The following is a 7523-nucleotide window of genomic DNA, read 5'->3' as shown; positions in this document are numbered from 1 at the left end:
TAGTATACTATGAATATGCCTGTGTTGATTGTTCTCACCAAATAGTTACTGGTTTCTTCCAGAATGAGTGACTTCGGAAAAAGCAAAGCGTAAGTGGTAAAATCTTTTATGACCGAGACTCAGAAGTCATACATGGTCATTTCCAACATATTCTATTCACCAGAAAGGATGATTAAGCTGGATATACTTTCAAGAAGAAGAGAATTAGGGTCTATGAAAAGACTTCAATAAGTTTGTGAAATATGAAAATAAAACACAAAAATATAGAGACTTTCTCAACATAAGCTTCATCAAGTTGAAGACACTTTTATAAGCAATAATACCGGCCCTACAAAAACTAAGGTCCTGGGAATTTCACCATGTCAAGACAGTCTTTTTTACATTATTAACTGAAGAAAAATGGGTGTCCTTTCAAGTTTTTTAAAAATCAGGAAAGAAAAAAGTTAGTGGCAGCCAAATCAGGGCTAAAAGATGGATGCTTAATAATTTCCCATTGAAACTCTGGCAAAATTGTCTTTTTTTTTTTTTTTTTTTTTTGATGAGAGAAATGAGAAGGAACATTGTTGTGGCAGAGAAGAATTCTCTGGTGAAGTTTCCTGGAAGCTTTTCTTCTAAAGCTTTGGCTAACTTTCTCAAAATACTCTCATAACACCTGTTACTGGGGTTTTTTGTTTTGGGCCCTCTGGAAAGTCAACAAGCAAAATGCCTTGAGCATCCTAAGACACTGTTGCTATGAGCTTTGTTCTAAACCAGTCACCTTTTGCTGTGACTAGACCACTTTCACCTCTTCATAGTCATCGCTTTGACTGTGTTTTGTCGAAGATTTCACTGGAACAGCTGTGTTTGATCTCCTCTTACAATTATTTGAAGAGATGCTTCAAGATCTTGATTCCACTTATGTAAAATTTCAGTTGAAAGCTCTGCTCTTGTCTGCAACTGACCTGGGAACAAGAATTTTCAAATCTATTGAGTGGAAAATTTTTCAAAATTGTGTAAATTTAACCAATTGAGATGGCTATGGTGTTGGCTGTTTATGCTGTTGTCATTTCTAAAGCAGGGCATGAACAAGATTGATTTTTTTTCTTCTGGTGAATTAATGTGAATTGTCTGCCACTGCAGGCTTTATCTTCAATATCTTATTATCCCTTCTTCAAATGAGTGACTCATTTGTAAACTTGCAAATGTTGGGGGGCATTGTCCTCATAAACTTGTCAAAGAATCAGTGATTTTACGATTCTTTCACCCCAAATCGCCATAAATTTGATGTTTATTCTAGCTTTAATTTTAGCAGAATTCATGTTCCTCTAATGGGACCTCTTTTCAAATTGATGTTTTAGTTTTCTTATTATAATTCCTCAAATTAGATCCTGTTCAGACATGTTATAACAAGTTAGTACGAGTGCAAAATATTTTTGAAATCTATGCAAAAATATGCATTTCCCATGTACTTTTTGAAGATCCCTCATGCTTTTTGAGTTTCAAATAATTTTGAACATATTTTTAGACTACCGCAAGAAAATTATCTATAGCACCGAATTTCAGATTTATCAACCTTGTGGTAAGTATAACAACCAATGGAAATTCCAGATAGGCAGCTTAGCTACTGAAATGGAATTGGAGTTAAATGATTGTAGAGGTATCAGTAAAGACCTGCAGGCATTGAAAAGCATTTACAAATTTAGAAATAAAAGAACAGGATTATATGTACCATTTAAGAGGAGGAAGAAGAGAGAAGAGATATCGGGGGAAAAAAAAAGAACACAGAGAAGGACCAATAATAGCAAATGTTATTATGTAAAACTTAAGGACAGTGAAGCCATTTCTGTTCTCCATAGGAGCACTGACATTTCCTTGTCAATAGTATCATTGAAACACCTGCTTCCATTTCCAACATCCTGTCTTTGTGAAACAGCGTTTTTTGCAGTGACAGCAACCAAAATAAGATTAGGGAGTAGACTGGACATAAACACTACATTTTGGGTGTCACTGTCTCCCATCACCCCCGATGGAACTGTCTACTCACAGGAAAACGAGCTCAGGGCTCCCACTGATTCTACATTATAGTGAGTTGTATAATTATTTCATTATATATTACAATGCAATAATAATAGAAATAAAGTATGCAATAAATGTAATGTACTTGAATCATCCTGAAACCATCCCCCTGCCCGGTTCATGGAAAGGTTGTCTTCCATGAAACCAATCCCTGGTGCCGAGAAGATTGGGGACTGCTGCAATATAGGAACAACAACATAGAGAGAGGAAATCATGAAATTTATCACATCTTTAATAATATGCGCCCTGATAGTATACAGAATACACTAATTACATTCATTCATTCAAGTATCAACCAATACCTACAAACCACATACAAATGCCTTAACTCTTTCAGGAGAACAGTGAACAAAAGAGCAAGAGAGACAGCAAGTTAAAAATATACATGCATGATTATCACGGCAAGACCCCATCTCTATTTAAAAAAAAAAAAAAAAAAAAAAAGCTACACACACCCCCCAAGTAGTAATGAGTACTAAGAAAAAATGATGGCCAGGCGCAGTGGCTCACGCCTGTAATCCCAGCACTTTGGAAGGCTGAGGCAGGTGGATCATGAGGTCAGGAGATCGAGACCATCCTGGCTAACACTGTGAAACCCCGTCTCTACTAAAAAATACAAAAAGTTAGCCGGGCGTGGTGGCAGATGCCTGTAGTCCCAGCTACTCGGGAGGCTGAGGCAGGAGAATCGCTTAAACCCGGGAGGCGGAGCTTGCAGTGAGCTGAGATGGTGCCACTGCACTACAGCCTGGGTGACAAAGCAAGACTCTGTCTCAAAAAAAAAAGAAAGAAAGAAAGAAAAGAAAAAAATGAAGAGTGAGAGGAGAAAGAGACAGATAAGTTAATTCATGGAGAATGATCAAGTAAGTTTTTCTGCAATTATAGTAGTTACCATTGTAGGTTTTAGAATCAGATAGGCACCAGTTTTAATCCTGGCTCTGCGTCTTATAGCTGAGTGTCCCATGGACAATTTATTCCACTATAAAAATTTCAGTTTTCTAATTTATAAATGTTTCTTATTAGAAATAAAAGCACATGAACAAACATAAACATACGTAAAGTATCAAGAACAGAAAAATGATGAGACTAATGAATCAAGAATGGTTATAAAAATGAAGATAATAAAACTGCCAAACTTATTAGACAATTCTGAAGATTAGGAGATAAATATGCAGAAAAAGTTTAGCATGTCATGTGGCATGTAGTTAGCTCATGGTAACTACAATTATTTATCCTCATATTACAAAGGGAAAATATGTATCATACTTGGGCATTTAAAAAGCTGTGAGACATAATTTTTCAAATAATGCAAACACATAAAGATTTAATTTTATGTTAAATAGTTCCACCTTTAACATTTTTAAAAGAGATTCCTTGAAAGCATATGTCAACAAGCATCTCATGTAATGCTTTCTGCTTCTTAACCAAAGTTTAGAGGAATTTAATATTAAATCAAACTCTTAAAATGTAGTTATGTTAAAGAAACTAGTTAAGGCAAGAATAAGCACAAGTGTTTTAACTTCTCCAAAGCTGCTTAAGCATTTCAACTAAAAACTCATTTGTCTTTTAAATACACAGGATTCTGTTTAGAAAATTTTTAACTAGAAAAAGTTGGAATTCTAAAGTAATAAGTGCAGAAGGCCATAAAGATTTTGTGCAGCTTTTAATTGAGATGTCAACTGCAGGGTGGGAGGAACATTCTCTGAAGTTTGCTTTTATAAGACTTATTTTTTATTAACAGCAATACAGGGCAACTCATTCAGGTTGAATGTTGAAGGTAAAATTTAACTTAAAGTTTTGTCTAATTTTTAAGCATTTCGCAGCAACAAAGAAGAGCCCTGGACCAGATGGCTTCACTGTTGAATTCTACCCAATGTTTAAAGCAGAATTAACACCAGTTTTCCTCAAACTCCTTCAGAATGTTGAAGAGAGGGTAATATTTTCTAACATTCCATGAAGCCAGTACTCTGACACCAAGCCAAAGACACCATAAGAAAACTACCAGCAAACATCCCTTACAAATGCTGATGCAAAAATCCTCAACAAGATACCAGCAATTCAAATTTAGCAGCACATTAAAAAGATTATACACCATGAATGAGTATAATTGACTCCTGAAATAAAAGCACATTGCAACACATGAAAATCAGTGTAATACCACATTAAGAAAAAAATCTGTGATCATCTTAAAGAAAAAGCACTTGTCAAAATTTAACCCATGTTCATGATAAAAGATACTTATAAACTATAAAAAGAAAGAAAACACCTTAACATAATATGTTATACTAAAAAAAAAAAAAAACAATAACAACAAGACAGCTAACATTATGGTGAAAAACCGAAAGCTTTTACCCTAAGAGCTAAAACAAGGATGCCTGCTTTTGCCACTTCTATTTAATATAGTCCTGAAGGTTCTAGTTAGTTATAAAGATAAGGCAAGTAAAAGAATAAAAGATATTCCAATTTTTTAAAAAGTAAAATTATCTATTTGCAGATGACATAAATCTTATATATTAAAAATCTTGGCCGGGTGTGGTGGCTCACGCCTGTAACCCCAGCATTTTGGGAGGCCAAGGCGGGCGGATCACAAGGTCAGGAGTTTGAGACCAGCCTGGTCAACATGATGAAACCCCATCTCTACTAAAAATACAAAAAATAGCTGCGCATGGTAGCAGGCGCCTGTAATCCTAGCTACTCGGGAGGCCAAGGCAAGAGAATCGTTTGAACCTGGGAAGCGGAGGTTACAGGAAACCAGCCTGGGTAACAAGACGAGACTCCATCTCAAAAAAAAAAAAAAAAAACTTAGTTTCTGTGAAATAAACTGTCAGATGCAATAAATAAAATTCAGCAAAGCTGTGGGATACAAAATCAATATACAAAAAATAGTTGTATTTCTATAAACTATCTGAAGAAGAAATCAAGAAAACAGTATCATTTATGATAGCATCAAAAGAATACTTAGAAACCAACTTAATCAAGGAAATGAAAAACCTGTACGGTGAAAACTATAAACATTGCAGAAAGATATTAAACATGACACAAATAAATGAAAAGACATCATGTGTTTATGGACTGAAGATAAAACCTTGTCAACATGCCATTGTTATCTATAGTCATCTACGGATTCAATAAAATCCCTATAAAAATCCCAGTATTTGCAAAAATAGAAAAACCTATTCTAAAATACAGATGAAGTCTCAAAAAAAAAAACCCAAGTAGCCAAATCAATCTTAAAAATGCGGCTGGGCGCGGTGGCTCAAGCCTGTAATCCCAGCACTTTGAGAGGCCGAGACGGGCGGATCACGAGGTCAGGAGATCGAGACCATCCTGGTTAATACGGTGAAACCCCATCTCTACTAAAAAGTACAAAAAACTAGCCGGGCGAGGTGGCGGGCGCCTGTAGTCCCAGCTACTCGGGAGGCTGACGCAGGAGAATGGCGTGAACCCGGGAGGCGGAGCTTGCAGTGAGCTGAGATCTGGCCACTGCACTCCAGCCTGGGCGACAGAGCAAGACTCCATCTCAAAAAAAAAAAAAAAATGAACAGTTAGAGGACTAAGACCTCCTGGTTTCAAACTTACTGCAATGCTTCAGTACCCAAAACAATGTTGTACCAGCATAGAGACAGACATAAAGACCAATGCAACAGAAATAAAGAACCAAAAATTATGGTCATGATATTTAACAAAGGAGCCAACACTATTCAATGGGGAAAGGACAGCATTTTTTAGTGTTAGAAAAAAAATAGATATTCACATGGAAAATAATGAAGTTGGACCCTTACTTTACACCATATAAAAAACTTTATTCAAAATGGACCAAACATCTAATTGTAAGAGCTAAAACTATAAAACCCTTAGAAGAAAACATAGGGCAAAAGTTTCATAACATAGAATCTGGCAATAATTTCTTGGATATGACAGTGAATGCACAATGACGAACAACGAAAATACATAAAAAACTTCACCAAAGTTAAAAACTTTTATGTGTCTGAGGATACAATCAATAGACTGAAATACAATATTCAGAGAGGGGGAGAAAATATCCACACATTATATATCTGATAAGTAATCAATATCCAGGCTATATAAAGGCCTCAGCAACGACAACAAAATAATCAAATTTAAACATAAGCAAAGCTTTTAAAATATACATTCCTTTACAGAAGATATGCAAATGACCACTAAGCACAGGATAAAGTGCTCAGCATCACTAATCATGAAAATGCAAATCAAAACCACAATGCAATACCAACTGACACATATAAGTATGGCTTCCATCAAAAAAACCAACCACAAACCAGAACAAACAACAAAAGCCCAGAAAACAGCAAATGCTGGATGTGGAGAAGTCAGAACTCTTGCACACTGCTGGTGGGAAAGTAAGACGGCACAGCCACTGTGGAGAACAGTAATCAGCATACAATCCAGTAATTCCACTTGTGGGTATACACCCAAAAGAATTAAAAGTGGGAATTTGCACAGATACCCATGTTTATAGCAGCATTCACAATAGCCAAAGGGTAGAAAAAGCCCAAATGTCCATCCACAGATGAATGAATGGGTAAGCAAATATGGTCAATACACACAATGATATTCAGTGTTAAAAAGAAAAGAAATTCTAATACATCCTACAACACAGATAAACTTTGAAAAGATTAAGTACAATAAGCCAGACACAAAAAAAGCAAATACCATACGCTTCCATTTTTATGACGTAGCTAGAGCAGTTAAATTCATAGACACAAAAAGTAGGATGGTGGTTGCGAGGGAATGGGGGGAAGGGAAACTTTGGGGAGCTATTGTTCCACGGATACAGAGTTTCACTTTGGGATAAAACGGGTTTGGAAATGGAAAGTGGTGATAGTTGCAAAACAATGTATTTGTACTTAATGCCACTGAATTGTACACCTCAAAATGGTTAAAATGGTAAGTTTTCTGTTACACATATTTTACCACAATATTAAAAAAAGCAAATATTTTAAAATCTACATTTTTCTTTGAACTGTTTCTTTACATCCTTTGTCCATTTTTCAATTTGGTTTCTGGTCTTTTAATAATTTAGGGTAGCTTTATATATATTATACACAATATACTGTATATATTATATACAATATGCTGTATATTATATACTGTATATAGTTATACAGTATATAATGTGTATACAGTAATTATACAGTATATATGTATATATAATACAGTATATATGTAATAAATTATATACAGTATATAATACAGTATATATGTAATAAATTATATACATATATAAATTATACAGTATATATGTATATACTGTATACTGTATATAATTATATACAGTATATAATAAATGTGTATAATTATATACAGTGTATATAGTATATTATATTATATACTATATGTAATATATATTACATATTATATATAATACTGTATAATAGTATATATTATATATTTTACCACTATATATTATAATGTTATATATATTATATATC

The sequence above is a fragment of the Theropithecus gelada genome, chromosome 1 (genome assembly GCF_003255815.1).
Source record: "Theropithecus gelada isolate Dixy chromosome 1, Tgel_1.0, whole genome shotgun sequence".
Taxonomy (NCBI): domain Eukaryota; kingdom Metazoa; phylum Chordata; class Mammalia; order Primates; family Cercopithecidae; genus Theropithecus; species Theropithecus gelada.
Note: the sequence above shows the minus strand (reverse complement) of the source record.